This window comes from Patella vulgata, chromosome 3 (assembly GCF_932274485.2).
Source record: "Patella vulgata chromosome 3, xgPatVulg1.2, whole genome shotgun sequence".
In the NCBI taxonomy this organism is placed as follows: Eukaryota; Metazoa; Mollusca; class Gastropoda; family Patellidae; genus Patella; species Patella vulgata.
Window position 1 is genome coordinate 65,920,131 of NC_065881.2, and position 24,419 is coordinate 65,944,549.

At 33.9% G+C, this 24,419-nt stretch overlaps 1 long non-coding RNA gene across 1 annotated transcript; it reads right to left on the minus strand.

Moving 5' to 3' along the window:
* Positions 1 to 799: 799 nt before the first annotated feature.
* On the minus strand, positions 800 to 13,800 carry LOC126816518 (uncharacterized). The gene is made up of 6 exons (XR_007678436.2): positions 13,685 to 13,800; positions 6,216 to 6,355; positions 4,526 to 4,749; positions 4,150 to 4,270; positions 2,300 to 2,494; positions 800 to 1,260 (listed from the first exon to the last, which is right to left on the minus strand). It is a non-coding gene; the product is annotated as an uncharacterized LOC126816518 (long non-coding RNA).
* Between the last annotated feature and the right edge of the window lie 10,619 nt (positions 13,801 to 24,419).

The window sequence follows — 24,419 nt, forward strand, 5'->3', positions numbered from 1 at the left end:
ATGCAATTTTGGACCCTACATTTCAACCTAACCAACCTCTCAACTCTTGTATCCTTCCGCCTCAAAATCAAGAATATTCACCAAAACCTGGTAGAAAATGTATTTTCAAACCATTTTCTTCGAGTCTACACCAAAAAGTCAACAAAAATCGCCATGCAGAAGGGGGGAAAAAGGGAAAGGGAGAGAAAGACTAAAAATAACTTTCGCCCTACATTCGTGGGTGACCGCGTAGAAATATTTGGTGAGCTGTGTCCAACAGTGATGTACATGACTAGACCAAATTCTTTTAGTCTTATCATCCAGAAAAATATTCTAAGAGAAGTAACTAGTCCTAAAACAAGATGTTGACGCCCATGAAATTAATTCAAGAATGCCATTTCAAAAAATCCATTTGATTGCATGCCAGTTCAATATCCAACACTCTTACCTTTTTTTTTGTTGTAAAATTTCTCTCTTCATGGGTCATATCTATGCTTTTTAAATTAATCCTAATTCGTCATCACAATTCATATTAATGCAAGAATTATGAGATTTATTGCGGGAAGGGGCTCAACCATTACTTGACTTGGCCAGAAGAGACTGGATAATCAACCACATTAAAAACCAAAATCCCAGTTACGCATGGGCAATGGACGTTTCTTCAAATATTGACAATGGTCCCAGACCCTCTGTACGTTGAAGACTAGGAGGTTCTGGGTGACCGAGACTAAAATTCTTTGAGAGATCATGTCTCCTGACAATTTCTTAAAAACTGAAATAGTTTTGTAAACAATAAAATAGGAAACAAATATTTAAAAATTTAGTTTTACTGCTAAGCAAAGAGTTAAAAAAAATAAAAAAATACAACATATTTACATGTAAAATGCCCTTTAAAGTAAGAAATATCAGTTTGATGTTTCTGTGACATGCAATTGACATAAAGTCAAAATTTATAGTAAGCCATCTGAATTTTTGGCAAAAAAAAGGAGATTCATAACATTATTTAGCTGTCTCAAAGCACAAGAATATTGATGTCCACAACCATACGCATGTTCACTGACCAGATATGTCCACAGGTTTATTGTCAAAGTCAATATTTTTACAACACACTGTCATTCAACTGTAGTACTCCAAGACTGGGAGAGATATTACAACTGTAAGAATCATCTAATGATGGAAGAGTATCATCTAATGTCGGCAAGGTCTCATCAATATATGGGATGTCTACCTCTAACATTGCTGGACTGCTTAAATCTTCTTCGTTAAATCTTGGCTCTTCTTCTGTGAAAAAATAAATGAGTAAAAAAAATTGGTTACCTATTATTGTATAAACAATTTGCTATCCATAAACAAGGGATGAATACCCATGACTTGCAGAGATAACAGGCCACCCAGTCCCCCTCCCATTAGAACATAGAAGGATGTGGACAATGAGCATTGTTTCCAATTTATTCATCACTTGAAAAAATATGATTAAAGATGCATTATTTAAGATTTAGATACATGTAAGTTCAAAAATAGATAATGCAAAATGAATAGCCTATGTTGAAAATTTCATTCAAATTACTTTATTCTGAACAACATTATCACCGTTATCGCTTAGCCTTGCTTCCCCATTTTCAAATTAGATCATTAAAATTTCATGATGACTGTGTTTTAATCTCTGCCTTTTGATAATCTAGAGAGTTGATTATAGGCTTGTCATGTGAATAAATGCCTAAATAATGGTATATAACAGAACTTCAAAGCCAAAATAAAGACCTACAATAGGCAGATTCAGCTCTTACATAACGCATCTTTAATTCATGTGTTTTTGACAGATTTAAACATCCTCATCTCTTATACATAGCATGAAGAATAAAACACAAAAAAATGCATAGAGAGAAAGTGATTTTTCCAGAAATCAGTTTGTTCGATAAAAGGTCCGCCTTACAACTTGATTGATAGGTATTAGAAATGTGGCAACGTCCACAAGAACCAGGTGATTTGGGCACAATATATGCTGATAATTTATTTCATAAAAGGCCCATAATTCCATAATAAAAGGTAAATTTAGATAACTATCCAAAGACCTCTTTTTAAATGATTATTGGCCATCTGGTAAATTCAGTAAATGAAGACATCCAGAGTACAAGGAAAAAACAGACGAGTTTCTCACACAACATTAGACATTGCCAAATGATACAACTATTGAATTGAACTTGAACTGCATAGATAGATGAACTGAAAACTTTTTCTATTCTTGAAAGAAAGCAAACATGGTCAAAGACTTTCATTAAATAAAAAAAAAATAAAATATTTAGCCTCTTGTTTCCCTTACCAAATGGCTCAATTCCTGCCAAAGCATCCAAGTTATCAAACAATGCTTCTCTTCTTTCTTTTCTTTGTCTTTCTTCATCTTCCTCATCATCATCGTCACTTACTGGTGGAATACCAAATAAACATGGGGGTCGCCAACTGATGAGTTTATTTAAATAGTTTGATACTCTTTCTTCTTGTGGTGGATATCTGTCATCTGCAAAAAATAGAAAGCAATATTGCTGCATAAAATTTAAGAAAGTGACTAATTAGAAGACAAAAATCATTTTGATCCAGATTGTCCAGTTTGAAATGACTTCAATTGCCTCAGGTACAGTACAATTCAAGGTTAAGTACTAAATTCAGACTGTTCATGCACGTACATTCAATACATCCATATCTGGTGTGAAATAGGTTTATTTATCATGCGATTGCACCACAGTGATATCTAGTCAAATATCAGCTAATACGGCATGCAAAAAAAAGATTGCCAATTTAAAATTAATGTGGTTATACATGCAGATTTTACTGGCTTATAATGAATTAGTAAAATAGACAGAATTATGCCTGTACCGATACATTACTTCATTAATATGTTCAATATTTTTAGGACTTGCATCGATCGACTATTTCAAACTTATTCAAATTATGAAAAATTAAAAAATGTGCACACATAGATGCTGGTCTTACCATGGGCATAAGTTTTATCCATTAATATAGCTATTCCCATTTTGACAACTAAGTTACACAATGCATTGTAAATCAGTAAATTACACCTCAAGTAATATATTTTCGGGTTTAAATCACAAATGAATTAAAAGCCTCCTGCTGTTTTTAAGCATACATCGGTAGAAGTCACGGTCAACCTTGCTGAATACATGCACAATAACATGTATCAGTCGGATAATATCTTGATGACCTTTTCATTTCGGCACCAAAGATTCTGAGTCAATGCATACTGTCAATCAAGTATCCAAATTACATAAATTTCTACATGCCATCAAAAGGAATCGATAGTTGACTAAAATAGAAGCCCCTTTAACAACAAATTGTTACCATGTGTAGTCTTTTATTGTAAATTGTCAGTAAGTAATCATTACCCAAAATTGGTGACCTCATTATTACAGAACAATTACAATTGGTACGCCATGTCTGCTATATCAGTTTATTATCAGTTTAGTGGAAGCTGATGTTAAAGAACCAACTTCAATGGTACACGAAGGGGCAATGTAAGACATGATATTTTTTATCCAGATACCGGTAACTGAAACGATTTGACATGTTGATCTGTTTTGCAGTGTGGGGAATGGGGAATCTGTATCTTAAAGTTAAAGCCAGAATACGAAACTGAAATAAGTAAACAATCTTACAGCTTCTATCCAATCTTTCTACATGCACATGACATTTAATTTCGGGGAAATAAAGTATATATTGAACGTTGGTTGCTGAATCATCAGTTCAATTGAGACACTGTTAAATTAAATATCGGGGAGAGAAAATATCTTCCTAGCATTAAGGCTGCTTCTTTATTTTCTACAAATATCATTAAATTCTTGTTCATATTATAAACTGATAATAAATCAGTACATGAAAAGTCTCCTGCATCTTTTATGACATCCACATGCAAATTGCTACTTTCTAAATATGTTTATTGACAATTGTCCTCCATTTTCAGAAAATATCAGAATTCACGAAAAGTGGTTTAATTGTCTGCTTGTCGGATTAATCGATGACATCGAAAATTGTTATGTGTGTGTGCTTTGTGGTACGATTCAGTGAGAACTGCCAGCTCGTTATCTAATCTTCCATGATCTTTAACTCTGTATGAATATCCTATTCTTTCTCAGAGATGGTTAATAACATCTTATTTACCTTTAACATCTTCTGGTGGGTGCATAAATTCAATGTCATCACATTCTATCTTTCTCTGTTTACTTTCAATTTTCATAGAAACAGGTGCCAACACTTGCTTAGGTTTCTTAATATTTTCTTTCTATAAAAAGTTAAAGGTGAAAAGTCAAGTTATATGAATGATGATTGGTGATATTCAAATTATGACCAGTTGAAAACAATGCCCCCCCCCATTCTTTTTTGAAAATAACATTAAATCACCTTTTTTCAGATTGGTAGTAAACAACCAGTAAATCCTATGCTAATAGCAGAGAATATACTATCCTAATTTTCCATTTTCTCGAAGTAATGGAATTACTAGATCAATCAAATAAATGTATAAATACTGTAAGCTTACCTCTTGAATATTGCCCGATTTAAAAGAAACATTCTTTTTGGATTTAATGGAACTCTTCTGTAAATTCAACGTAGGTTTCACACAAACTGGTTTTAACGACTGGCCTGGTTTTAACGACTGGCCTTTTATAGTGTGAGGTGTCTGTTGACTGTTTAAAATATCACCTAGAGTTTTTCTTGGTGTCATGAATGCAGAAACATTGGTATTCTGGATGGATTTAACACCTAAAATATTAACCATTTTTATCAAAAGGGGGACATGCAAAATATGTCCACATTTTCCAAGAGATGGCCAGAAAGAAAGCAGGCAAAATTGATAGGGCTCATCCTCTCATGGTCCCAATGGCAATGCTTCACATTGAATTTGAAAAAAAATTGATAGAAACTGTAGCCTATATGTGACCTGTCATGGAATAATGAATCGCAATGAGGAAATTTAGAAAATTGAGTTATTGTTATTTTCACATTCTTCGACTCATTGCCGTCAATTTGATGTAAAGTTTGTTTGAATGAGGCAAAAATTGACTGAGCTGTGTCCATTTGAAGCTACCCAACTCACAAAAGTATGTTTTGAGAAAAAGCAAGTCAAAGATTTGGTATGTTCCAAAACAAAATCCCATATCAACCAGGCCATTTATTTGCTGTTTACTGTTTTGTCGTTAAATATATATTTCCAGGGGTTTTCAGGTGCTGAAGACGATATCGTAGTAAAAATTTGATCCGACGATTTCCGCCATTTATTTGCTATTTTGTCATTTAAACTCCACACACAGACAAAGGTGATCGGATGTCCGGATATACGTAGGGCACAACATAATACTTCCACACTCCACAGACATGTGGGTATTTAAAAATTATTCTATAATCTTTTGGCAAGACATAAATTTTAGAATAAAATAATATACTGTACATGTAAGCAGCATAATACACGGATAAAACAAAGCTTCTGTTATTCCACACCTGTTAGCTGCTATAATATATTCTAGGTCAAATGTCAGATCCAAACTCCACATTACAACTAGAGTAATGTTGGATAGACAAGGACCATTTAAACAACAATATACATGTACTCATCCTTACAATTTGTCCCCAGTTTGATCGGGTGAGTTTTAATAATGATATAGTTACATGTACTTCAACTTGTATAACTCAGAGACATTACCAGTACTAATGATTTCTGTCAGATAGAGGCGATGAGGAACTATGTATACATATGTAATATAATACATTCACATTTTTGACTATACACATGAAAATGTTGTCATTTAAAAAGTGGAAAAAGCATTATGAGTGTCCACAAGGTATGTGATTTTTTTTACAATCACTCAATCTGAGGCAATAATCCAATTTGATATATTACGATCAGATACATGTAATAGTAAGTGACAAAAATCGATCTCTTCCTTGATCTTTGGGATGAGTAATTGTTTCAAAAAAATCGGATAAAACAATTTACATACATGTACCTGCAGAGGGACCATAACAAACAAATGTAAAATGATGTCACATGCAGACATGGGGAACGATATAATACATGTATGTCCAGATGAAAATGTGGGCAGTTGGATTGTTGGCATCTATAGTGTTACTAACACGGTTAGTGTAAACATTATAAACCACATAAAAATGAAAGTATTGTCTAACTTCAATTTGACTATATGTCAAACAGTAAAACTTTTACAGGCACTTACGATTTTGAAGAATTGAGGTACTCCCGAGGGCTTGTCTATTTCCTTTAGCTCTGTTGGTAGTAATGAAACCTTCAACATTTTCTTTATCCCGATTTTGAAATTGTAAGGCTGCCATTCTGTCTATTACAGAGTTATCTAACCTGCAAAGAATTCATTCAACTATAGAAAGATATTCAACCAAATTACACCACCATCATTTAAAACTTAAAATCTAGGGTTACAATAAGAAAACCTGATGAAATTTTACAAGAAGGTTGTCATTATTTGAAGTTAGATAATGAAGGCCAACCCAAAAATTCAAATGATAAAGATTTTAGGAATATCATTCTTTATAGTAGGCTAATTATACAACAATTAAAACTGATGCTGTATAAATTATATCACTGTCCAAAGTTTGCACATTTCCACCCAATAATACTAACCTATACTACCACATACATGTATTATGGTACCTCATTATTGTGCAAAACTGAATGAATACTTCAGTTAGGTATGTAAGCAGTTGCCATGCATGATACACCAACATTTTGCAAGAGATGGACAGAGAACACGCTAAAAAAAACCAAGCCAACAGTGAGGCTGATGTCCCCTGCCGAAATCCTCAAATAAATAGATGACACATATTAATAATTAATTAAACACACATCTATTTTTTTCAAAAGTATCAAGCAATCAAACTGATTATCAACTATACACTAAGTTTCATCACTCTCTATCAGATAGAATCAAAGTTATCTTGTCCCAAAGCATCGACCAAGGAAATTGCTTATCAAGGTATTGATGTAATGAAACTATACACCAAGTTTCATCACTCTTACTTAACTAGAACTAAAGTTATCGTGTCCCAAAGCATCAACCAATCAAATTGCTTATCTCGGCTTACCCTAGACAGAAAATGCTCATCTTAGCACTCCATCAAGGCATTGACCTCATAAAAAAAATAAACACCTACACCTAGTTTGTACATTCTAGCTCGATTAGTAGAGTTATTGTGTTCCAAAGTCTCGGCCAATCAAATTGCTTATCGCTCTGCTTACCCTGAGCAGAAAATGCTCATCATCGAACTTAGTCAAGGTATTGATGTAATGAAACTATACACCAAGTTTCATCACTCTCACTTAATTAGAACTAAAGTTATCGTGTCCCAAAGCATCAACCAATCAAATTGCCTATCTCTGCTTACCCTAAGCAGAAAATGCTCATCTTCGAACTCCATCAAGGCATTGATCTAAAAAGTGTGACGGACAGACAAAAAATTGAAACTGAATGAGTGACTTTTTGCAAATGATGTCAGAATTGTTTAAAGAAATGATTGTATAAATGACTTAAAGTAGCTAAGTCTCTAACTCAATATCATCCAAAGTCTTACACATTGAAAACACAAATTATTTGTCAATTCAAATCAACATTGAATCATTGATGTTGTGATCTTACTGGGAAATGGTAGGCTTCTGACATCCAATATTTAAGACCGTTTAGCAGCAAAAAGTTGCCCAGTGAGATTGACTGGGGCGGATCTCAGTTTCGTCAAGGATTCAATAGAACAGAAGAGTTTCTGAACGTACAGGCCGAGTAAAATAAGACCTACGTTCAGAGCTGAACTACATGAACAGTAGCATCCAATCAGAGGTTGTGACACTGTGACCTCCACGGAAACCTTGACATTGAACTAACCTTGAACTTTGCAACTCTATTATCAGAGGTAGTACTAGAAGACATTTTAGCTGGAAAGCGCGAGACTTGGAAACTTGGTATTTGCGATGATCGAGGAATCTGATAGGCTCACAAGCTGCCTGTGAATACCCAATCGAAATTAGTGCCGAAATATGCAGGGTATTGCGTGAAGGCCTTGATAAGATCATCTATGTAGTTAAAGCGAGATCAAGCTTTCTATTTGAAGATGGAACTTGAGATGAAGTTGAAGACGCCACAATTTGCACAAACATTGCAAATAAATGCCTGTGAACAGTGAAGTCTGTGAAGTGTGTTTTCTATAGCTACGAGAACGTAGCTAAAAACGTTGAGATATATGTGTTTGTTTTTAGCTACGATTGGGTGCCTTTAGTTCCAAGTGGCAAACTCAATTTCTTTATGAAAGTAGCTAAATCTTTAACTCAATATCATCCAAAATCTTCAACATTGAAAACACGATTTATTTGTCAAATTAAATCAACATTCATGTTGTGATCTTACCGTAAAAAGATGGGCTTTTGATATCCAATATTCAAGACAAAATAAACATTTTACCATTGGTACACGAATCGTGTACCATAGTGCGTTTCAGCCCCAGTTGTATCAAGAGACTCGAGGGACGAGGCTAGACACATTGCACCAAATCAAACGGCGTATGTAGACTGGAATAACCAGACGCTAGAAATTTAACTCGCTTGAGACTGCTGGCTTATTTCGCCGAACATAACTGATTTGAAATTAGAGTAAAAACGGAAACCATTGTCATTGAATGTAAATAAGTTTATATACATTCATATTACAGTATTAGATGCGTTGCGACCCACTTTTGTCAATTTCTAGGTCCCAAATGTTAGAGATTTAGCCCCTTTAATGCATGTAACATCTTTAAAATAAGATAAGTTTATGCTATTATGATTAATTAAACTTACAGAGGCCAATGTAGTGGCACAACTGTCGCCTAACTCCAAATATTCGCGTTTAAATTAATGAAGCGTTGTTTTTGTCTGACGTTCACCGCCATCGAAATCCATTCAAAGTTACAGTGCTTTAGATTGCCCTTTTGATTGGCTGTTATAAAAGCCTTATATTTAGCCCCGCCTTCATGATGACAGCGTATCGTTTAAAAAGATGGCGGTCTTAGTAACAGCTTAACGCCTCGATTTTAAAAACAACGATTTGTTCCCGTTTCAGGTAGGATCATCCATGATTAGGCTATATGCTTATATTGTAGTTGGGTCTGGCAGAAATATTAAAATAACAATAATCAATTGTTGTTTTTATTAAAAATATTGTCAATTTTGTTTACAAATGCCGGGTGTGAATCGCTCCCGCATGTGCTACCTTGAAGGTAATGGCCTCATGTCTTATCTCGAAACACGGAGGGTTGAGAGATTACTGTGTGAACCATCGTAAATTTTAAACGGATTTCTTCGATTATGAACAAACTACTTAACTTTGGTTATTATAAACTTACCTGTGTGTTTGTAATGAACTCCCGTTCGATAAAATCCATTGCACAACTAATTATCACAACGATGAGAACAAGTTCTCTCTTGAAAAATTTGAAAATTTACTTGTAATTTCGACAGAGTCGATGTCAACAATGTCTTCGTGACGTATTGGTCGAATCCAATATACCTGTTGCGGGGGTTGGTTAACATTGAAAAATAATTTGACATTGCGATCATTTTGATCGTATATGGGTTTGGGCGACGAAAAATATCAATTGAAGGCAATTACATAGGAGATTTATATGGAAACCATTGATCGCCAGTCTATCAAATTTTCTTCACAATTAAAATATCACTGATTGCACGGATACTCGTAAAAATAAAGTCATGTATAAACTATAAATATCCTATCTTCTTTATGTTATAAATAATTTAACAAGGATCATGAAGCTTACCTCCGAATTATCTGAGTGTATTTTTAATTTTATACGCATTCTTTCGATCGAATAATAACCACTTCAGTAACATCTTTAAGCATGTTGCGGCAGCCCTCAGCGTGTCTATTGGGTGCCCGGGTGGGTATATAATGCTACTAAGCCCGTATGACCCCGTAAGAAGCGGAACATTAATTCTCGATTCGACAGTTTTGACCGAAGTGTGATAAAGCCCGTAAAACGAATGTATAGTTGTGTTTGTGCGGCATGCGTGTTCAAAAGTAAATAATCCCATCCGAGTCGCTAATCAAATAATTAGAACAAAATATTTTAAAAAGTAAAGCTATAAAATTTGCAGAGATTTTACTAGAGTGTAAAAGACGGTAACTAAATACAGGAATGCGGGTAGTTATGTGTGCGAAGGCTCAAACTCAATGCCAATTGTCGTAGGTATCCAGACCACTCGGACCAAAGACTACCTGGACTAAGACCAGTCGGACCAAAACAAAACCAGTCGGACCAATTAAATTATATTATAAGGCTAGACAATATGCTATTTATTTATTATTAAATCACAATACAAAGAAGTAAATAATTCTTATACGGAATTCTTATATTTAGAGTTGTTTAGTTCAATTTTGTGTACGGAAAATAAATCAACGATTAGTTTTAAAATTAATTAATAATGGTGCCAAAAAAAATATCAATCTAATTTTTCTTATTTACTCTTGCAATGAGACTCGGTATGTCCAGACTTTTGACAGTTTCTACATATACGGGTATACTGTTCTTGTCTGATAGCCTAATTTTACTTTTTCCACATTCGCGGTATCGCCAGTGGTTTCATTCCGTTCTACCCCACTAACCCCTGGGTTACTATATATGGGGGAGGAGACACGTTTTCAAGTTATCCGCCCTTGATGCGTTAATATAAACAGCACATAATAATACGAAGACCGGACATTTATATGCCCCTTTTTAAACGTGACTACAAGTGTGGTTCTCGATATTTTGCGATTTGGAATACAATTATCAATTTATTCAAACAACACGTTATTATTAGTTCGAGTTGTCATATTAAAACACACACAATTAGCAATTTATTCAAATAACACTTTATTATTGGTTCGAGTAGTCATATTAAAATAAACACAATTATCAATTTATTAAAATAACACTTTATTATTGGATCTAGTAATCATATTAAAACAAACGCAATTATCAATTTATTAAAACAACACTTTATTATTGGTCCGAGTCGTCTTTCTGTTGGGTCCGAATAGTCTTTTTGTATGGTCCGAATAGTCTTTTTGTATGGTCCGAGTAGTCTATTTGTTTGGGCTGAGTGGTCTATCAGTTGGTCCGACTGGTCTTGAACCGAGTGGTCTTTGGTCCGAGTGGTCATGGATTCTTGTCGTAATTGTACTTGAATTTCCTATGCTGTCACCCCTAATACGAAATGATATCTTCCGCAGAGTGACGTAACCATCTTCCATATTGGTATTTTTCTCTGGGAAAAGTTTGTGATATTTCAATTTTTTAAGAGAGAACTTGTTTTCATCGTTGTGATAATTAGTTGTGCAATGGATTTTATCGAACGGGAGTTCAGTACAAACACACAGGTAAGTTTATAATAACCAAAGTTAAGTAGTTTGTTCATAATCGAAGAAATCCGTTTAAAATTTACCAAGACTCAGACAGTAACTTGAGTAAGGTTTGTTTAGCCTACTGTCTAAGTCTTGGTAAATTTTAAACGGATTTCTTTGATTATGAACAAACTACTGGAATATGGAAGATGGTTACGTCACTCTGCAGAAGATATCATTTCGTATTAGGGGTGACAGAAATTCAAGTACAATTACGACAAGAATCCATGACCACTCGGACCAAAGACCACTCGGTTCAAGACCAGTCGGACCAACTGATAGACCACTCAGCCCAAACAAATAGACTACTCGGACCATACAAATAGACTATTCGGACCCAACAGAAAGACGACTCGGACCAATAATAAAGTGTTGTTTTAATAAATTGATAATTGCGTTTGTTTTAATATGATTACTCGAACCAATAATAAAGTGTTATTTTAATAAATTGATAATTGTGTTTATTTTAATATGACTACTCGAACCAATAATAAAGGGTTATTTGAATAAATTGCTAATTGTGTGTGTTTTAATATGACTACTCGAACTAATAATAACGTGTTGTTTGAATAAATTGATAATTGTATTCCAAATCGCAAAATATCGAGAACCACACTTGTAGTCACGTTTAAAAAGGGGCATATAAACGTCCGGTCTTCGAATTATTATGTGCTGTTTATATTAACGCATCAAGGGCGGATAACTTGAAAACGTGTCTCCCCCCCCCCCCCATATATAGTAACCCAGGGGTTAGTGGGGTAGAACGGAATGAAACCACTGGGGATACCGCGAATGTGGAAAAAGTAAAATTAGGCTATCAGACAAGAACAGTATACCCGTATATGTAGAAACTGTCAAAAGTCTGGACATACCGAGTCTCATTGCAAGAGTAAAGAAAAATTAGATTGATATTTTTTTTTGGCACCATTATTAATTAATTTTAAAACTAATCGTTGATTTATTTTCCGTACACAAAATTGAACCAAACAACTCTAAATATAAGAATTCCGTATAAGAATTATTTGCTTCTTTGTATTGTGATTTAATAATAAATAAATAGCATATTGTCTAGCCTTATAATATAATTTAATTGGTCCGACTGGTCTTGTTTTGGTCCGACTGGTCTTAGTCCGAGTAGTCTTTGGTCCGAGTGGTCTGGATACCTACGACAATTGGCATTGAGTTTGAGCCTTCGCACACATAACTACCCGCATTCCTGTATTTAGTTACCGTCTTTTACACTCTAGTAAAATCTCTGCAAATTTTATAGCTTTACTTTTTAAAATATTTTGTTCTAATTATTTGATTAGCGACTCGGATGGGATTATTTACTTTTGAACACGCATGCCGCACAAACACAACTATACATTCGTTTTACGGGCTTTATCACACTTCGGTCAAAACTGTCGAATCGAGAATTAATGTTCCGCTTCTTACGGGGTCATACGGGCTTAGTAGCATTATATACCCACCCGGGCACCCAATAGACACGCTGAGGGCTGCCGCAACATGCTTAAAGATGTTACTGAAGTGGTTATTATTCGATCGAAAGAATGCGTATAAAATTAAAAATACACTCAGATAATTCGGAGGTAAGCTTCATGATCCTTGTTAAATTATTTATAACATAAAGAAGATAGGATATTTATAGTTTATACATGACTTTATTTTTACGAGTATCCGTGCAATCAGTGATATTTTAATTGTGAAGAAAATTTGATAGACTGGCGATCAATGGTTTCCATATAAATCTCCTATGTAATTGCCTTCAATTGATATTTTTCGTCGCCCAAACCCATATACGATCAAAATGATCGCAATGTCAAATTATTTTTCAATGTTAACCAACCCCCGCAACAGGTATATTGGATTCGACCAATACGTCACGAAGACATTGTTGACATCGACTCTGTCGAAATTACAAGTAAATTTTCAAATTTTTCAAGAGAGAACTTGTTCTCATCGTTGTGATAATTAGTTGTGCAATGGATTTTATCGAACGGGAGTTCATTACAAACACACAGGTAAGTTTATAATAACCAAAGTTAAGTAGTTTGTTCATAATCGAAGAAATCCGTTTCAAATTTACGATGGTTCACACAGTAGTAATAGTATGTCCTATGTTTTCTATTGCACTGTAACTGTGCACGTCAATGTGTATGGATGCAACTACGTCCGTGAAACGGCAGCATCGTAGTGTTATCATTTTAACATATATATTTAAACTTATATACTAGTAGTAGTACCTCTAGTTGTATATTATTTCAGTCTGAAACTGTAGACCTGAACTTCCTGAAGACTGAGAAAATGATTTTTCTTGTTTGTCAATTTAGTTCAAAGTCCCCGCTTCCGGTTAATTCTAGCCAATCAAAAAACGACAAGAAAATATAATCAAAGGGAAGCCACTCACGCAGCACAATCGATTTTTGACGAAATAAGGTACTTTTGGTCTAACTGGTGGCAAAATTGTTCGAAGAAGTTAGCATAATTTCAATTCTAAAAACGTGATCATTTTGCCACAACACGTCCTATCGACATTGATCTCTCCGCCAGATTCACACGTTCGTAATACTAACAGACATACAGACAGGCGTCATTGCAGGATATTCGATTCTCAGCCCAGCCAGGCACGTGCTCGGTAATTTTAATTTGCGACAATCATTTACTCGATTTGACAGCGCTCTGTAATTTACAGTAATTAGTAAACATATGAGGTGATTTAAACTTAAGTAATCAGGGTTAGGGTTTGCATATATTTAAGTTAAAAAAGGGAGTGACAATAAACATGAATGCCTTTTTTTCTTGTGGAGGAACTGAGCCCCTTTTTATTTTTTTTAGCCTTATAAACAAAATTCATCGGACTGAAACGAAATGAGGACTTGAAAAAAAAAAAACAACAAAAAAACAAACAATCCCGGTAAAATTTGCAATTTATAAAACCATTCAATATGCAATAAATTGGACTAAACAATATTTCTCTGTCACTTGTGTAAATAATTAGGTTTGAAATTGTCATTTCCCCAAACAACCCAAAACAAACAGCCCCTTTTTATTTTTTTTAGCCTTATAAACAAAATTCATCGGACTGAAACGAAATGAGGACTTGAAAAAAAAAAAACAACAAAAAAACAAACAATCCCGGTAAAATTTGCAATTTATAAAACCATTCAATATGCAATAAATTGGACTAAACAATATTTCTCTGTCACTTGTGTAAATAATTAGGTTTGAAATTGTCATTTCCCCAAACAACCCAAAACAAACAGCATTTCAAATAAAACAACACATTTTTATTGTTTTTTTTCTTTCTTTTTATATGGACAGATAGATGATTACCTACCATTCCCTAAACTTTACTCTTTTTTTAACAGTTCTGAAAAAAATGGAAGATTAAAGTAAGAAAGACAACTCTTATTGTTATCGACGATCGTAATTTATAAATTAACCGAGTGAACACTGTTAAAAACTGGATTTTTATGTTTTCTTTCTGTTTATCTAGAGATGATTAATAATCCCTAAATTTTACTTTTTTTGTATGTACACATTCATAATGTGAACGTATTATGCCGTCACCCCTGTGTGATTGTGTATGTGAATGGGTGTATGTGTGCCTATGGGTCGCCTCCAGGGCACAATTCTTAATGGATTGTCTTGAAACTTTGAACACTTATTCCTCATACCATAAGGATGGTCCCTATAGTGTTTTGGTGCATGCCCATCCCACCCAGGGGCAGAGTCATGCCCATTTCTTGTATTTATTTGTCGTCTACACTAGGCTACAGGCCACATTTCTTAACGCATTAATTTGAAACTTATTCTTTGTACGCTAAGGAACATCCCTATTGTTTGTGGTGCATGCCCAACCCCCAGGGGCAGAACCCCGCCCATTTTCTTTTTGTGTGTCGCCTACAGGCTAGAATTCTTAATCGAGTGTCTCGAAAAAAAAATGGTCCCAGTGGTTTTTGGGGCATGCCCGACCCCCAGTGGCAGAACCACACCCATTTCTTGTATTTGTTTGTTTGTCATCTACAGGCCGCATTTCTTAACTTATCTTGAAACTTTGCATACTTATCCCTTATACCCCAAGGAACATCCCTATTGTTTGTGGTGCATGCCTAACTCCAAGGGGCAGAGCCACGCCCATTTCTTTTTGTTTCTTAATCGATATTTTGAAAACTTTCCATACTTATTCCTTACCCACTAAGGATGACCTCTATTATTTTTGGTGCATGCCCGACCCAGTGTGTCTGTGTGTTGCCTACAAGCGATGATTCATAATGGATCGTTTTAGAACTTGGCATATGTATTCATTATAGCCTAAGGACGACAACTGCATTTTCTGACCCCCAGGGGCAGAGCCTCGCCCAATGTTTGTGTTTATCGTACACAGGCTACAATTCTGAATGGATCAGCTTGTAACTTGCATATTTATTCCTTATATTGTAAAGACAGCAACTATTTATTTTCGTGCATGCCCTGACCCTTTGGGGTGGTGTCACACCCACTTTTTTGTTAATATTTAGTCTCAAAATTTGGCAAAACAAACCCGACGCCAAGCCTTCTTTGCCTCTTGTCATATTACAGTCATTGCAGCCATTTCATATTTCATTCTCTTCATTTTAAAAAGTACCACATCAATCAAAGCAGGAATGTGGACGTATATTGCAGTGTTAGCAATGCTCTCGTTTTTAATAGTTTTGAAAAGAAAACGGAAATAAATGAATCCAGTAAGAGTTGTCTTTCTTGCTTTATTGTTTTATTCAGAATACACTTTGTTTTGGGTAAATAAATGAATCCAGTAAGAGTTGTCTTTCTTGCTTTATTGTTTTATTCAGAATACACTTTGTTTTGGGTAAATCTATGGACCCGTCATTTTTGGGTAAACATTGCTGCACTAGAACTAATGGCAGACATTGATGGATATTTTTTGTAAAATGGAACTGATGACTAAATTGTAAATTTTTAGTAGGGTGGTCAATGAAGGCTTATTAGTTCATTTAGTCGATTTGATTATTTTTCTGCAGTTATTAACAGCTTAAAAATAATACATTACCAGCCGTTGTAACTGTGTCCAAAAAATTGTTAGTCTTTAGCCAATAGTTATTATAATAAGTGTGTGTCTCTGTATGTGGAGTGGTTTCCAATATGAATATTTTATTGTAATTATTATTTCCATAAAATCCTGTGGTCATGTAATGGAAAAATGCTAAGTTCTAAACACTTTCTACAATTTTAATGGAATTGTTATTTGTTAACATTATGTAGCAATTTCCCTTTTTTTTTTACTCTATAACCGTTACACAGAATGTAACATCTGAGTTGCCAATATGTTAAAGATGAAAAAGTTTAGCATTTCATTTTCAGGTTGTGCATGATTGAAATCAATTTAAATTGAATAAAATAAGATATGAAACAACTGAAAATGCTGGAATGGCCTTTCAATATACTGCAGCTGTGAACATTTTCATTTTCATTAAAAATCTTTTTCTTTGTAGGTGTAGAGTGACTACAGCTTTGGAATCTAAGACTTGGAAATGAAAACAGTGACCTGTATACACTTTTAAAAGGATATCAACAATAACAATCAATAGTTATTGTATAAACAAGTTCATCATTTGCCCAAGATTAGTCATCTCACACAATGAAACCTTCAAATAAATATTGTTCTTTAGCTAAAGCTAATCAAGAACTTGTTAGATTTTACAGGTTTGTAATCTTTTTTTTTATTTGAAGATTAAGTCAAGAATTATTTTGAAGAAGCAAACTTCAAATTGATATAATTCTTTGATGGAAGGTTGACACGCTGCTGTACATTGCAGAGTTATTGATCAATTTTGCCTTTCATTGGGTTACATTCATTGTTTACTGAATTCGAATGAATTTTTAAGGCTGATTTTAAATACAACTCTGTTTTACTAAAGCCCTGTTTACACTTGGCCGCGTTAAGTATGCTGTTCTCGGCATGGTACCAGACTGCGATGAATTTCAAGAAATTGACCTGTTTACATTACTCTAAAAAAAAAAGTGCCACGACAATTTCAGTCCCTATGCACATTACCGAGATGAAAACAATTATGGTTGTTGATTTAGTTTGGGCAGCCATTTTGACAGAACTGATGACAACTGTCAAAGTTTGCGGGGGGAAAGGGTCAAGGTTCCTTTGGCGCATGCGCAGCAATCGGTACCGAGAACTGTTCTTACTTCTCAGACCGGATAGCGTTTACACTACGGAAATTTAACCGTGCCTGGCATCGTGCTGAACCCACCTCATTTCAGTGAGCCAAATTGGCACGGTACTCAGTATGGCACGCTTCTGTTTGACCTGTTTACACTACAAAAAAAATTAACCGTGCTGTGCCTGGTACCATACCTGACACGCTTGAAATTTGTAATGTAAACAGGATTATAGTTACAGAAAAATACAGTTAATATCCAAAATTTATGTTGACAAAAATGTATTTGCAGCAATTGGTAGGGACTGGTAGGAGACATGTATTGCTTCAGATTTATTTTTAATAATTAAAAATGTATTTTGATATACTTTTCAGATCAAGAAACAGCACAGAGAATCTCAAATATGAAGGTTTAAAAATTTATAATATTGTTTGATGAATCATTTATATACCGAGTTAGATTAGCTTACCTTCATTCTAATTAATCTGCATATAAATGCATGACCAAATCAAGAGTTAAAGTATATGAAATGTAATAGGGTTTCTGCACCTTCAGCAATAATGAAGACAGCACTATTTCTGCCTACCAAATGTTAATGGTTCTTTTATGTGCACTTGAGACCTGTTTATATCTGTTCTATCCAAATGAGTATAAACATTGTTTGTTCTCGGGCCCATCTTCTTTAACATACATTATGCAAGAGCTAAATCTGCCTATTGCAAAGCTTTCTTTAGGCCTGAAATGTTATCTAAATTATTGATTAAACATAATCAACTCTCAATGCCATCGCTAGCCTGCAATATTTAATGGATTAGAATACATTTTTTGAAATTTTTTTTATCTAATCTCCCATAATGCCCCTTTTATGACAACGGAAAACCAAGTTGGAAAATACCGAGAAATTTCTTAGCCAACACTGGGACTGAACTCAGGGAAATCTTGGTTAGGAAACCAGTAGTTATTCATGAGTCACTGTAGCATAATAATATCTGTGGGATGATAAGAAAATTCATTAAATTATAATATACAACATTGAATTGCCCATTAACTTCTTAAAGAGAAGACATAAAAAAAACATCTGGTAATGTGCAGTTGTCAAATGCAAGTTCAAATAGTTCGGCTGCATAGTATATGTTATGTATTTTTTCTTATCATACTAATACTTTTCTAATGCAATATAAACCCACTTTGTAATGTGAACATTTTGCTTTATTTTAGAGTTACAGTTATCAGACTTGAAACAGTGTCCATACTGTTTTCAAGACCTTAATGCAGAAAATAGTCGAATCCGTCTTAAACCAAGAATGAAATTGACAGCATCCTTAAAGAGACTTTGTAAGAAGTCTGAAAAGAATTGGAAAAAACTTTTTAAAAAAGAACAGCACTTAATAGAATTGTACACAAAAAGTAGAAATTATGTGGTGAGAAACTATTATTAACTACCTTTTAAAAAAAAGAAAATAAATGTTACTTGTATTAATATTGGCACCATAACTTTGTTTATAATTGGGTGAGATTGATGAAACTTATAGTATAGATTCAAAATATCAGTACCTTGACGGTTTGATAATAGCTCTTCTTTTGATTGAGGTAGAATGTTTAAAATTAGTGTAAATGTTAATTAGGTGAATGTCTTAACATTTTTTGCTGAAGCTAAGCAGAGCTAAGCAATTTCATTAGTCGATGCTTTGAAAACCTCATTGATTTCAGTGGAAAATTTAATGTGGATATTTGATTATGATACTAATAGTGTATTTTTCATTCATTTTTCTTTAGTTAGCTACATGTTTAACATGTCAGAAGACTATAAGAGTAGCGGGTTATACGCGATCAGATGTAGAGAATAAAAAATCCAGAAATAAAGTAACACAGAATAATCCACACAGTTCTGTTAGTGCTAAAAAGCAAAGCAACAAGAAGAAAGAGAATAAAACAAATGAACAGATTGAAGACAAATCATCTTCAAGGTGAGTTAATTAGCAAGGAAAAATTGAAAACCAATGAATACACAACTGTTACATTACAATCACACCAATGCATTCTCCATAGATCAATTTATAAACTCACAAAAATCCTATACCAAAGATAGACAATGTAAGCATATATGTTAAATTATATGTAGTGTAGAAAATTAGAACCATAGATCCAATGAAAATTAACTCGGAGAGAAATCCACCAGTTTCTAAAATAACCGCCAGAAGTTGGATGCTGTAACTCACTGCATGCATTAAACTGCTAGATTTTTAATTATTTGCGAAATGAATGATAAATATTTTTGATCAATTTTAGTATAACAGCAGTTAACGAAGAAACATCAACCATGATTCACAGGAAAGGTAATATGAAGACACAAGTATGTATTCCATCAGCTGTATCTAAAACAGCTCAGCTGTCAGCAATAGTCAAACAACAGAGTAAAAAAAAGAAACAGAAAATACTTCATAAAAGTCTTCAGCATATTTTATCTCAAGAAAAACAAAGAAATTCTTCATCAGGATCTCTTGCAGATTTTTTGTCCAGAATGAAATAGATTTATACAGTCTGTACATGATTCTTTTCAGGTATTTCAAAACAATTTTATTTCCATTTTTTTTTTATTTGCTTACATTTTATTTAAATTACATTAATGCATACATTTAAAACCTTAGTTTGTGGAATGTTTATGTTTTATATAAGAAAATATTTCATTTAAGAATACCGAAGATTTAAGTCAATTGAATTTTAGGATGCCAATACTCCTTTGTCGATAATTGTATGTACAAAAAGTTATCTTATCCCCATCTAGAAAAATAAAATGTTTCCAATTTATGATAATTACTAAAAACTAATTGTGATGTGAATAAATATTGCAAACGATATATAGATTTTATATATTACTATAAATAGTAGTTTGTTTTTCCAACATCAATATTGTTTATTATATCTGTTGTTTTATTATAGTCACTTGTCATTTTTCCTTTCCTGGACTATTACTATTTATTGAACCCTATTAAAATTTCTCTTAATCATTAAAATTGGTCCACATCTTACTGTTTAGACATTATAAATTGATTTGAAGACAAATTATTGTTACGTCTTAAGTTCAAGGAAAAATGAATCCAGTACCTTTTGTAAAAGATAGAAAAATACTAACATGAAATCAGAAGAAATAAGGATAAGATTGTTATTGTTATTGTTAGCGTGAAGTTCCGCTACATGGTCCTCCCAAATAAACAAACTATACATTTTTGGAAAGCTTATAACACCAGGAACACAAATCCAGAGGTTCCAAGCAAAAAGTCTGCACTAACTGGATTTAGGGCGAGATGAAAATTGTGAGAATTGTCAAGTAAATGCAATATTTATACTAATAATTGTGAAGATGACATAAAATTAAATATCTGGTGAAAACACCCGATGCTTTCATCCTGTACAAAGAATATGCTATTGGTGAAATTTTGATTTCAGACTTATTCTTATCAAGCGATCCAACGTTTCCACATTTAGACGGCATCTAAGCTTAGTTTTGATAAAGTTCTGTTTGGAAAAACCTCTCTCGCACTCTACGCTGCTAACTGGTAGCGTCCTCCCTATTTCCATGAGTTTTACTACATTAGGAAATTGTTCTCCTAGAGAATTGTTATGACAACTTACAAGTAATTCAGTATAATTTAGCCCCTTATGATTAAAAATAATCATTTGGCGCATAATCGGCCATTCCAATAAAATTGCACAGGTGTCGTATGGACAATTTTCAGCTTTTGAAAAATGTCCATTCAGAATATCTAATTGCTGAAAGCCTTAATTAAAATCAGTCGTAACATGACTTGAAATGATGCAACCGTGAGACACAGATGTCATAATTGTTAGTGTTATGCCACATGAAATCCTTCCATGATAAACTAACTTAATATTGTTGTTGATCGTTGAAACAGATATTCATGAAATCAGAAAAATCATCTGATGTGGTGTCATTTTTGTTCATAATACCAATAGATTTGACATTGCAAAAGTTGCGTAAGGTGTCTATGTCAATGAGATGTGTATACGAATCTTCTTCTTGTAAATCTATAATTAGATTTGTAACAGTAAAATTTAATTGGACCAGAAATCAGCCAACCAAATTTACTGTAAATGGCCACTGAAATCCCAATAATAGTCTGCGCCTATCAGGATATCAGTGGCATTGTCCTTGAATTCTTGATAATGATCTGCTAGGTGTAACTCTAACAAATATGGATATTGATCAATGTTGATTTTGATTGGTAATTCTGTACCACAAATCAGTAGTTCCAGCATAAAACTATATGTCTTTGATTTCATTGGAAACCGTGTTGTAAACTTTGTTGTACAAATCAGGTATTGCTGTTTGACTGAAATATTTCCGTCCTGGCAACTGATACCTTGCATCCAAAGTTTTTAGTAAATTCTTGAATCCAGATTTTTCAACTGTATAAACAGGAAGCATGTCCTTGGCTATGAAATTTGTAAGAGTCCTGGTTTTTTTTTAGAGTTTATTTCATACGGCATAAACTGCCCAGCTGACGATGTTTGTCTTTGTTTAGGTTTAGCTTTCAATGCTGATTCAGAACTATTTGTTGAGGCTCCAGATTGGACGTTGTGTGATTCTACAGGATGTTTTATCTTCAAATGATGAAACAAATTTGAAGATTTTTTTTCTGCACAATATACGTCCACATTTTTAAAGCTAATATATCGCCACACCTCGTTCGTGCTGTTCTTTTTTGGAACATATTCTTCTTCTGTCTCCTCCAGTTCCACATCAATTAATAATGTCTCTTCCTGTTCTGCCAATCTGTTAGCATTGGAATGTATAACGGTAAAATTCCTAAAATCGAAACTATGCAGTTGGCATGTTTTCGCACTTGAATGATCTTACAGTGCCAACAAAATGCCCCCGCATTCTTCTTCTGTCTCCTCCAGTTCCACATCAATAATGTCTCTTCCTGTTCTGCCAATCTGTTAGCATTGGAATGTATAATGGTAAAATTCCTAAAATCGAAACGAAACTATGCAGTTGGCATGTTACCGCACTTGAATGATCTTGCAGTGCCAACAAAATGCCCCCGCATGGCTCTATAAATAACAAATAACGGTGGACTTGAACCCGCTATTGGAATCAACAAGTAGCACTCAATGTCACGTGACCATCACCTGTACAGTATTGTTGTTTTTTTTCCTCCAGTTTGTAAAGCACATGTTTAAACGGTAAATATTTATCCGTTGCGAGAAAAATATGATTTCCAAAACATAAAAATATTCTTCTCCAAAATATAAAAATATTCTTAAAAATATTCTTCTCCAAAATATAAAAATATCCTTCTCCAAAATAAAAACTGTGATATCTCGCAATATGTTCAGTTTTTCAATATTTTGGACAGTTTATTTCTGTCATGGTTTTATATCGCCCAGCTCTAGTTCATCATGGGCAATCCACAGGCGGGATAGAAAAATTCACCTTCAAAAACCTGCTTGAAGCCAACCTTATCACCCCACATGAAATATGAGGGGCACCAACCTTGTAGTTACGGAGAACCAGCTATGGCCATTTTAGTGTTTTTTTTATAAAAAAAATTCCTTAAATTCAAATATTTCCCATAAATTGTCTATTGATTTTTTATTTTTTTTAAATTTTTTTTTTTATGAATGATCATGTCTACTACTTCAATATATATGACTATTAAATTTTTCCGACAACCATTTCAGGCTATGAGGAATTTATTTGGAGACGTAGTTTTTGCTATATGCTAAAACATATAAATTTCATGATGCTATATCTCACCCACTGCGGGGCTGAGGACAATTATATTTATAATGGAAGTTGATGACTACTAATACTAATATTTGGTTTTGACAAAATGACTGGCACGGATTTCTTTCATATTAAATTTGATGGTCGAACTTGAAGAAAAGGACTTCATTTTTGATATCATTTTTCCAATAAAATCACCCATTGCCTGGATTATTATGCCTGATAATGCCCCATGCAACCGCCTACCCGCAACCCTGTGTAGGGCCGGTACAGATGATTCGGGAGTTCCACAAGGATCAGTCCTTGGGCCTTTCCTTTATGTAATGTATACTAAGAAATTTGGATAACTAATCAATAATCATGGTTTCTAGGACGACATTCTTATGCAGATGATACACAGCTGATCGCAAGTTATTCCCTTTCAAAAACTGTTTCATTCCCTAATTTTTCTGACATCAAATTGTGTACACATGACATTAAACATAGAATGACAAGAAATATGTTGAAATTAAATTTAATTGAATTAAGTAAATCAGAATGTATTTTATGTGGTCAAAATACACATCTGAAAAATACAAGTTCAAATGATGTGGTTTTACGAGATGTAATATTTGTACCATGAGACACTGTGAAGAGGTTAGGTGTCCTCTTGGGGTCCAATTTGAGCATGGACAGTTACATTAGTGAAAATTGGCCATATAAACACTTTATTAGCCAGGAAGCAGCGGCTACACTTATATGTTCTTTGGTATTCTCAAGGATTGACTACTGTAACAGCTTGTTAGTAGGAACATCTAGTGCCAATATTAAAAAACATCAACTTGTAGAAAATACAGCAGCTCGAATTCTTACCAGATCACCAAAACACTCTCATATTACTTCTGTTCTGAAATCAATCTATTGGCTGCCAATCATCTTCAAAAGTCTGTCTTTGACGTATCAGTGTGTGAATGGTTTAGCTCTAATATACTTATCTAACTTTATGCACATACAAATTCCCTCGAGTAACCTCCGGCAGAACACACATTCATCAGGTGGAAATTAATATCATTTGG